Below are 11494 nucleotides of genomic sequence, written 5' to 3' on the forward strand. Positions count from 1 at the left end.
TTTTGTTGCCTTACAACCTGGAATTAAAATTGTTTTTTGGGGGGTTCGTTTCATTTTATTTACACAACATGCCTACCACTTTGAAGATGCAAAACAATACTTTGTAGAGCCACCTTTTGCAGCAATTACAGCTGCAAGTCTCTTGGGGTATGTCTCTATAAGCTTGGCACATCTAGCCACTGAGATTTTTGCCCATTCTTCAAGGCAAAACTACTCCAGCTCCTTCAAGTTGGATGGGTTCCGCTGGTGTACAGCAATCTTTAAGTCCTACCACAGATTCTCAATTGGATTGAGGTCTGGGCTTTGACTAGGCCATTCCAAGACATTTAAATGTTTCCCCTTAAACCACTAGAGTGTTGCTTTAGCAGAATGCTTAGGGTCATTGTCCTGCTGGAAGGTGAACCTCCGTCCCAGTCTCAAATCTCTGGAAGAATGAAACAGGTTTCCCTCAAGAATTTCCCTGTATTTAGCGCCATCCATCATTGCTTCAATTCTGACCTGTTTCCCAGTCCCTGCCATTGAAAAACATCCCACAACATGATGCTGCCACCACCATGCTTCACTGTGGGGATGGTGTTCTCAGGGTGATGAGAGGTGTTGGGTTTGCGCCAGACATAGCGTTTTCCTTGATGGCCAAAAAGCTCAATTTTAGTCTCATCTGACCAGTGTACCTTCTTCCATATGTTTGGGGAGTCTCCAACATGGCTTTTGGCGAACACCAAACGAGTTTGCTTATTTTTTTCTTTAAGCAATGGCTTTTTTCTGGCCACTCTTCCATAAAGCCAAGATCTGTGGAGTGTACAACTTAAAGTGGGTCTATGGACAGATACTCCAATCTCCGCTGTGGAGCTTTGCAGCTCCTTCAGGGTTATCTTTGGTCTCTTTGTTGCCTCTCTGATTAATTCCCTCCTTGCCTGATCCATGAGTTTTGGTGGGCGGCCCTCTCTTGGCAGGTTTGTTGGAGAGCTCCTTGGTCTTTATGGTGACGCTTGCTTGGTGGTGCCCCTTGCTTAGTGGTGTTGCAGTCTCTGGGGACTTTCAGAACAGGTGTATATATACTGAGATCATGTGACAGATCATGTGACACTTAGATTGCTTTAACTAGTTATGTGACTTCTGAAGGTAATTGGTTGCACCGGGTCTTATTTAGGGACTTCATAGCAAAGGGGGTGAATACATATGCACGCACCACTTTTCCGTTATTTCTTTTATTTTATTTTTTGAAACAAGTTATTTTATTCATTTCATTTCACCAATTTCACAAAGTAGCCTATACAAACACAAATCACGTGAAATATTTGACAATATGGGTTTGAAAAGTGTGAGTGTGAAACAGTAGCATAGGCCTATATTATTCAGCATCACAGGCAGGTAATGTGGCTTGGTCAGCGCGGGCTGTGCCGCAAAAGTCAGATCAAAGATTTCAGCACCGGACAGCTCCGCACTCGACTCTGTTCTCTGACTCCTGATAGTCACATTCACAACGAGAATTGTGCATTTATTCCCATGTCTCATGAGTTCTATAGTTTAGCCTCTTTATTATCGGGCTCCTGCGTGGCGCAGCGGTCTAAGGCACTGCATCTCAGTGCTAGAGGCGTCACTACGGACCCTGGTTTGATTCCAGTCTGTATCACAATCCGGCCATGATTGGGAGTCCCATAGGGCGGCGCACAATTGGCCCAGCGTCGTCCGGGTTTGGCCGGGGTAGGCCGTCATCGTAAATAAGAATTTGTTCTTAACTGACTTGCCTAGTTAAATAAAGGTTCAAAAAATAAAAATAAAATTGCTTTAGGTACAGGCTATGAGGTTTAGGCCCAGCCACACAGCAATTTCTGCCTACACCTCTGATCCTAGGCTTTGTTTGGTTTGGTGAAGAGACCATCAAAGTTGACAAGAAACATAGCAGCACCAACATTGTAGAACAACTCTGGTAGCATATCACCAAGCATAGAGATCCTATTAAATTAATAGTATTATAATTCCTAATTCCTTGAAAGCAACACAGTGAGCTAGCTAATATTGCAAAAAACCCATCAGCGCAAAAGATTGTTTCAAATCGAAATAGCCTCTCAGTTGTAAAACTTGTCGGACTGCTCGAGTTGGTAGTCATCAAGAATTGGCTACATGAGCCGGTGAGCCAGCAAACTATTCAGCTACCGTGAGCATTAGCTAGCTAGCTACCTAACGTGAGCTAACTAACATTAACTTTAGTGGTTACAAAGTTGCAAGGATGATGTGTCAATGTGTCAAAGACAGTGCTTGCAATATTGTATCCCTGAAATGACATGCACGTTTTCAAATGAGACATTGTAGCCCCAAGATGAATCAACTAGGCCTAGTGTTATAGTTGAGATTGTTAGCTTGTGTTGCTAGCTGTTAGTCTAACTGATGTTGTTGTTTTCAGACTAGAATGTTATGGAAAGTCCTCCAAGGTTCCACAGAAGCAGGTAAAACTTGTCTATTTTGCTCTGTCAAAGACATGTTGAAGCAAGACTTGTTGGGAACATGATTTCATTTCAGAAATAAATGTGTCTGTGAACAAATAATGAAATAAAACTAGCTAGCTAGAGATTCATCTATTTTTTTTTTTAAACATGCATTTGTGATATATTAAGTGTATATATTTTGCCTGTATTTGATGGTATAGGTGGCCCCTGTACTTCTTGAGACACACACTCATAAAGGTACTGTATGTATTTAGCCTACTCCATGTGTAAAGATCTGGTGTGCAGGGTGAAACAAACAACCACTACTGTGCTTTCCATTCTACCTGGATTTATGAGTTGGTTTCAGACTGATGACTCCCTGAACTTGTTTTGTACCTTTTTGTTCTAGAAGCAGTGGAAGCAAAGCTTATTATTGCCACACCCGGGTAAGGATTCACAGCAAGACCAGTTCTAACTACATCATTCAACATCCGACATGGTGTTGAGTTCCCATGGTAGTAAAAACAAGTTTATGTGATGCATAAATGTGTTTTTTGCTTTGTGTTTTTATTTTTTTAAGGACAATTCCTACACAAGCAGTATCACATCCTGTGAAAATGGGTAATCGACACTAAGAAAGCACACAAAAATCCTAAATTATTGCATTAATCATTTATTAGACTGCATATGTGATGTGTTATTCTCTCACTCAGGACACTCCACCTGTGAGATTGGAAGTGCTCTGTGCAGGCGGTGAGAATAACATTTGTGTTGATTTCGCTGGATCGCCTGTGATCCTCAGCCATGATCAGAAGATGAAGGACAATAAGAAACCACAACAGTCGGCTTCAGCTGTAACAGGAAGAGTAGTATAGCTTAGCCTTGGCTATAGATAGATTGGTAGATTGGAACATCTGAACAATTTGATTTTCCACCAATGTTTTTAATATGTTTTGCATGCCTGCTGAAAAAAAATAATTACCTCTGCAGTTCAGGTCAGACCAAGTCCCACATTACACTGATTGGAAATGAATAAATTCATATCAGCCAGAGATGTCATTTTCCCTGATTAATCGAGGAATCCAGATTTCTGGTTAAAAATGAGTGGGTGGGTCTACCTGGATGCACTGTGACTTACATCTGGGTCTGTGATTTCAGTTCCTCAAGTCTGTGATGGACAAAGACTTTGTGCTGGCAAAGAAACTGTGTCAGATGAGTAAGCCTGTTTGTCAAATAAGTTCTGTCATTCATTGTTTGATTATATGCGTGCCTTTTGTTCACGTCTCTCTCATTAAGTAAATCAACCAATCAATCAATCAATTTATTAATTAGCCAACCTGTGGACAATTAATGTATCTGTGCTTTGTGTTTTCAGTTCTAATCTATGAACCAGAGAATCAAGAGGCCAGACAGTTCATTCCTCTCATCCAGGAGAACCTGCAGAGAGGTGAGTGGCTCAGTCCAACACACACACACACACACACACACAAAGGTTATTGCAGGAGAAGACTTAGCTGTGTGACAATGTTTGGAAGTTGGATTCAAGTGGTCACACCTCTGGTTCTGAAGAGGTACAATGTGTGCAGGCTTTTGTTCCAGCCCTTCACTGACACACCTGATATAGCTTATCAAAGTGGTTATGAGTAATTGATTAGTTAAATTAGGTGTGTAGTGGATACTCTCAAACATACCCTTGACTTTGATTTGTTCCTATATAATGTTTCATCAGAGCAAGAGGAGAAAAGCCAAGATGAGAAAGCTGATTGTGGTAATGATGATGGTTCAGACTCCAGTGATCAAGATGACAGAGGATTCTGGGAGTGATGAAGACTCTGCACAGAGCTCAGAGAGCTCCTCTTCCTCCTCCTCATCATCATCAAATGAAGAAGAGGAAGAGAAGCTGGGGAGACACAAACCATGTCCACCCTCTCACCTTCCCCCATAGCTGTCACCAGCACACTGCCCAGTCTGACAGTCAAAACACCAGTTAGTTTCTTTCTCTTTTAAATTATTATATCAAAACATAAATGTAGTTCATGTTTTGCATTTCACATTCTTATATTGTCTTGGTGAGGCAGTCACAGCACACACGGTTTTGTACCTGTTTAATCTTCATGTGCAGTGCCAAAGATACATTGGAGTTGTTTACCAAGACAACGTTGAATGTTCCTGAGTGACCTACTTACAGTTTTGACTTAAATCAGCAAGAAAATCTATGGCAAGACTTGAAAATGTCTGTCTAGCAAAGATCAACAACCACCTTGACAGAGCTTGAAGAATTAAAAAAATAATAATGTGCAAATATTGTACAATCCAGGTTGGCAAAGCTCTTAGAGACTTACCCAGAAAGACTCACAGCTATAATCGCTGCCAAAGGTGATTCTAACATGTATTGACTCAGAGGTGTGATTACTTATGTAAATTAGATATTTCTGTATTTCATTTTCAATACATTTGCAAAAATTTCTAAAAACATGTTTTCACTTTGTCATTATGGGGTATTGTGTGTAGATGGGTGAGAAAAACATATATTTAATTCAATTTTGAATTCAGGCTGTAACACAACAAAATGTGGAATAAGTCAAGGGGTATTACTACTTTCTGAAGGCACTGTAAATAACACAAAGTTCACTGTCCTGATATCTGTGTCTTTGCGGCTTCTTCAACACAAAGGGTTAGTTTCGCATGAACTACTCCTGGACTAAGGGAAAACTTTCTATTTAGATTTCTGCAAGTAGAACTGGAATCATTAAAATAATCACATCCCACTAAGCTTGGACCGGCACTGACGTCTTCTGGACCGGCTTCTTTTTGATTTTGGTGCGGTCCGGACCAGCATAGACATCTATGTTTGGTTCAGATTTGGTCCGGACCGGCCTTGATTTGGCCCAAACATAGATGTCTATGTTTAGTTCAGGTTTAGTATTTAGTATTTTATTAGGATCCCCATTAGCTGTTGCCAAGACAGCAGCTACGCTTCCTGGGGTCCAAACATAAATAAACATTACAAGACATTGTGCATCAAGATTGGCCTTGATTTCAACATCCACAGACGTCCGGTCCGGACCGGCCTATATTTAGCCCAAACATAGACGTCTAGAATTAGTTCAGATTTGGTCCAGTCCAGACCGGCCTTGATTTGGCCCAAACATAGACATCGATGATTGGTTCAGAATTGGTCCAGTCCAGACTGGACTAAGTTTGGACATTTACATTTTACATTTTAGTCATTTAGCAGACGCTCTTATCCAGAGCGACTTACAGTTAGTGAGTGCATAATGTTTTTTTTTTAATGATTATTTATTTATTTTTACTGGCCCCTCGTGGGACAGCACAGTACAGTAGAGCACAGCAGAGTCCAGTAAAGAAAAGTTAAGAAAAATATAGTACAGCACAGTAGAGTATAGTACAGTATAATGTACTGTATTGTACCCTCCTTTACTCTAATATACTCTACTGTACTGAACTAAACTGTACTGTCCTCTACTCTACTGAATTAAACTCTACTGTACTCTACTGTACTCTACTGTGCTCTACTGTACTGAACTGTGCAGTACTGTACTGTGCTGTTCAAACTTGTGAAACATAGCCTAGACGTTTATGATTCGTTCAGATTTGGTCTGGTCCGGACTGACCAAATGTGTACTTGTTTGGAGGCGGAGCTCATTAGAATAATACCCAGGATGCTTTGCAAGTGTTTGTTTTTACATTTACATTTCATTCAGCAGACACTCTTATCCATAGTGACTTAAAGTCAGTGCATTCAACTAAGGTAGATAAACAACAACATATCACAGTCATAGGAACAAAACAAAAAACATTTCTATACCGTTACTGAGAATGTTATTGTAGTTGAAGTGGTTTGTTGGTTTATTCTATAGGTTGAACTACTTTGAACATCATTGTTGCCAGTTTCAAAGCTTTGGAAAAATCTATCATAAGTGCATGTGACATATGACAGCAATACGAGATATTATATGTTGCAATCTTCAGTTGGCTCCTCTTTCCCATATTAAAGGGATTTTAAAAGTATTATTGCGATATAATGCTTACTTAATTGAGGATGTATGTGCAGTTGAAATTTGGCCATAGAATCAGTTAGCAAAATATACGTATTTTCAACGCCTGTAAATTATGTATTTTCAACTTTCACTCAGAACCGAAAATGAACCTCATTTCAACGTCCAGAATATACATATTTTCAATGAAAATACGTATTTTAAATGTACGGAAAAGCCCTCTTTTCACCTTTCATTCAGAACCTAAAATGAACCTAACTTCAAAGTCTGGAAAATACGTATTTTAGACATATTTTCAATATAATTTTGCTTACTGGGACATATCTATAGTTTCTACACACCCACATGCCAAAATAAATGCACCCGCACACATCCTCTTAAAAAATTCTGCTTTTTTTCTGAGGAGGTGCAGCTATGTTGATCAATCAGATCTACAGTGCATTCGGAAAGTATTCAGACCCCTGGACTTTTTAAATATTTTGTTACGTTACAGCCTTATTCTAAACTGAATTACAATTGTTTTTTCCCTCATCAATCTACACACAATACACCATAATGAGAAAGTAAAAACTGATTTTTAGAAATGTTTGCAAATGTATAAAAAAATTAAAAACTGAAATATCACATTTACATAAGTATTCAGACCCTTTACTCAGTACTTTGTTGAAGCACCTTTGGCAGCGATTACAGCCTCAAGTCTTCTTGGGTATGACGCTACAAGCTTGGCACACCTGTATTTGGGGAGTTTCTCCCATTCTTCTCCGCAGATCCTCTCAAGCTCTGTGTCAAGTTGGATGGGGAGCGTCGCTGCACAGCTATTTTCAGGTCTCTCCAGAGATGTTCGATCGGGTTCAAGTCCGGCCTCTTGCTGTGCCACTCAAGGATATTCAGAGACTTGTCCCGAAGCCAATCCTGCGTTGTCTTCGCTGTGTGCTTAGGGTTGTTGTCCTGTTGGAAGGTGAACCTTCGCCCCAATCTGAGCGCTCTGGAGCAGGTTTTCATCAAGGATCTCTCTGTACTTTGCTCCGTTCATCTTTCCCTCGATCCTGACTAGTCTCCCAGTCCCTGCCGCTGAAAAACATCCCAACAGCATGATGCTGCCACCACCATGCTTCACCGTAGGTCAGAAAAGTACTGTAAACTCCACTCATAATAGTACAGTGCATTTGGAAAGTATTCAGACCCCTTGACTTTTTCCACACTTTATGTTACAGCCTTATTCAAAAAAATTATAAAAAATGTCCCCCCCCTCATCAATCTACATACCAATGACAAAGCGAAAACAGGTTATTCATTTTTGCTAATTTATAAAATAAAAAGCCCTGAAATAAGTATCCAGACCCTTTACGCAGTACTTTGTTGAAGCACCTTAGGCAGCGATTACAGACTCAAGTCTTCTTGGGTATGACGCTACAAGCTTGACACACCTGGTTTTGGGGAGTTTATTGCATTCTTCTCTGCAGATCCTCTCAAGCTCTGTCAGATTGGATGGCTGTCTGCTGTTTTCAGGTCTCTCCAGAGATGTTCGATCGGGTTCAAGTCCGGGTTCTGGCTGGGCCACTCAATGACATTCAGAGACTTGTCCCGAAGCCACTCCTGCGTTGTCTTGGCTGTGTGCTTAGGGTCGTTGTCCTGTTGGAAGGTGAACCTTCGCCCCAGTCTGAGGTCCTGAGTGCTATGGAGCAGGTTTTCATCAAGGATCTCTCTGTACTTTGCTCCGTTAATCTTTCCCTCAACCCTGACTAGTCTCTCAGTCCCTGCCGCTGAAAAACATCCCTACAGCGTGATGCTGCCACCACCATGCTTCACCGTAGGGATGGTGCCAGATTTCATCCAGATGTGACGCTTGGCATTGAGGCCAAAGAGTTCAGTCTTGGTTTCATCAGACCAGAGAATCTTGTTTCTCATGGTCTGAGAGTCCTTTGGGTTCCTTTTGGCAAACTCCAAGCGGGCTGTCATGTGCCTTTTACTGAGGAGTGGCTTCCGTCTGGCCACTCTACCATAAAGGCCTGATTGGTGGAGTGCTGCAGAGATGGTTGTCCTTCTGGAAGGTTCTCCCATCTCCACAGAGGAACTCTAGAGCTCTGTCAGAGTGACCATCGGGTTCTTGGTCACCTCCCTGAGCAAGGCCCTTCTCCCCCGATTCCTCAGATTGGCCAGGCGGCCAGCTCTAGGAAGAGTCTTGGTGGTTTCAAACTTCTTCCATGTAAGAATGATGGAGGCCACTGTGTTCTTGGGGACCTTCAATGCTGCAGACATTTTTTGGTACTCTTCCCCAGATCTGTGCGTCAACACAATCCTGTCTCGGAGCTCTACGGACAATTCCTTCGACCTCATAACTTGGTTTTTGATCTGACATGCACTGTCAACTGTGGGACCGCATATAGACAGGTGTGTGCCTTTCCAAATCATGTCCAATCAATTGAATTTACCACAGGTGGACTCCAATCAAGTTGTAGAAACATCTCAAGGATGATCAATGGAAACACGATGCACCTGAGCTCAATTTCAAGTGTCATAGCAAATGGTCTTAATACTTACATAAATAAGGTATTTCTGTTTTTTATTTGAATACATTTGCAAAAATGTCTAAAAACCTGTATTCGCTTTGTAATTATGGGGTAGTGTGTGTGGATTGATGAGGAAAACATATAATTTAATCAATTTTAGAACAAGGCTGTAATGTAACAAAATATGGAAAAAGGGAAGGGGTCTCAATACTTTCCGAATGCACTGTATATAAAGGCCTGTCCTGACATGGGGAAGAGAGAACAAGTGGAAAGGAAGAGAAGATCAGAAAAGAAGGGGAGGAGTGAAAGAGGAAAGAGAGAGTGAAAGCAGAGGCATTAGGCAGTGGAGTGGACCATGGAGAGAACACTTCCCATTGGAGCCCTGCTGCTTGGGACCTTGAAGTTTATAGGTGAATTCCCTAAACTTCCTCAGGTGTGTGTACCATGGCTACTCTTTTTTTGTTTTACTATTCAGCCTATAGGCTAGGAGGTATAGGATATGTATTTGGACATGTTCCAAACAACATGTGGTTTCTGCACAGCATAGGCAAGAGATGACATGATTTTCACCATTTTGGAAATAAACTCCATCAATGCTGCCTGACAACAGAGATCTGTGAACGCAGTGGATGCGCCCCCTCGTGTCTAGAGTCAACATATCAGTCTAGTGTCGCAATCCACAAAACTAAATCTGGACAACAACACAGAAGAAAATGAACAGGCAACCACTTGTCCGTTTATCGGTGATAACATTTCAGGGATATGCCTAGCCTTCTGAGCAAAAAGGAGTCCATCCAAAGTCCATATCTGGTAGGCTACTAGTGTTGGCCAACACATTTTGTCAAATTTTTCCTTTGATTGACAGGTGCCAGTGACGCAAATAAAACCTCCTCTGTTGTTTTTGGTCTAGTTGAACATCACCTAGGTTAGTAGGCTATTGAGGACTTGATGGTTATCAAACTTCCTAAGAGTGACACTTCGTGATTGGGGATCGTAATGGAGATATGCATTTCTCATGACAGTCAAACCTGCTGAAAAAAAGTATCCCTCTCACAGAAAAAGGGGACACGTCAGTTGTCGTGAAGAAGCTTGATTTCGCGCCAGAGGGAGGTAATGCTATGACTCACGTGTGCGTGCGTAAAAGTGGATAAATAGGCGATTCACGCGCTGAGAAATAATTAAAAAATTAAACATTCTTGAGGGAAAAAAGGTCACTCGCACGCTGCTGAATGGAATTTTTCGTACTCTATTGGTATTCCGGTGTCGTTGGCTTTGGACTGTCTTGCGTCTCAGAACGTTGGGTGGATAGAGAACTGTAATTCGGTTGTTTGGTGATAGTTTCTGGACACGACAACCTGTGCACCCGCAGAAGGTAAGGTAGCCTATAGTCTCCTAGCGCGAGCGCTCTCACGTTTCCGAACAGCCTATATTGTAATATAGATTTATTTTTCCATAATACAACAGTGAGTTTTTGTTTTCCTTAAGATAATGCTGCACAGCGCCCAACAACTGCTATATTGTTGCCATGTTCATTCTTATTGGGGTCGAAAAAAGGATGGGATTGGTTTAGAAAAGCATAAATATTTTTGCAAACGACCTGTCGCTTGAATGTTCAGATTTCCTAATCTCTCTCGTTCAAAGTTTGTTATTAAGAAACAATTAACATGTTATTAGCAATAGTAGGCTATTGTTATTTATAGCCTATATGAGTAGCAGGATTCATTCATTAGCCTAACTATTCCTTATTAACAATGACATTGACTGATGCTGGCTTCGCCGTGGTTATTCAAAGATCATCATAATCAAAAATCTATATGCAATGTCAATCCATTATCCAACGGATTTCAGTAGGTTAAGTGTCTGTCCAATCAATTATATTTTTCTCTTACGAAACCAATAATTATTTGGCAAAATGTGTCAAATAATCAAATTGTACATCATTATGATAGGGTTTTTCGTTTAGCATATTCCTCATTATGAATAGGTCTGATAAGGATGATTTGTTTGTGGATTAGTCCTAGGCCTATTTATTTGCTTTATATTGAAGGCACGACAATCCTTTGTTTTCGTGCTCTTTGATCTAATTAAGTAGACTGAACGGTCTGGTGCTCATCGCTTAGCTCGAGCGCCCAAGACTGATGGCTCTGAGATGGGGATGATTTCGCTTTAACGACCCATAAAAACTTCACTGGGGACTAGGCTTTATGTCCAATTTACTGCTCAAAACAGTTTTTTTTCGTTCGTTTATATAGGCTAAGGTTAGAATATCGTAGCTATAAATTTCTGTCAGATTTGCTGTCATTATTTGGGTACAGTATTGAATGCAAGTGATGTTATCGTCCGAAAGCATTTCTGCATTTGACACAGGGACCCACGCGCCCGGGTTATTGTGTGTGTGGCGCGAGACAAATCTTCTCAAACCGATCACCACTGATTTATCTCCCTTCGATCGGCAAATGCGAGCCTCGTTCGAGTATAAATGACTCCGATCATAGAGGCAGATAATAACAAATTATGTATCATCCTCTTCGTTTATGGT

The sequence above is a fragment of the Coregonus lavaretus genome (assembly GCF_964263955.1).
Source record: "Coregonus lavaretus genome assembly, chromosome: 19".
NCBI lineage: Eukaryota > Metazoa > Chordata > Actinopteri > Salmoniformes > Salmonidae > Coregonus > Coregonus lavaretus.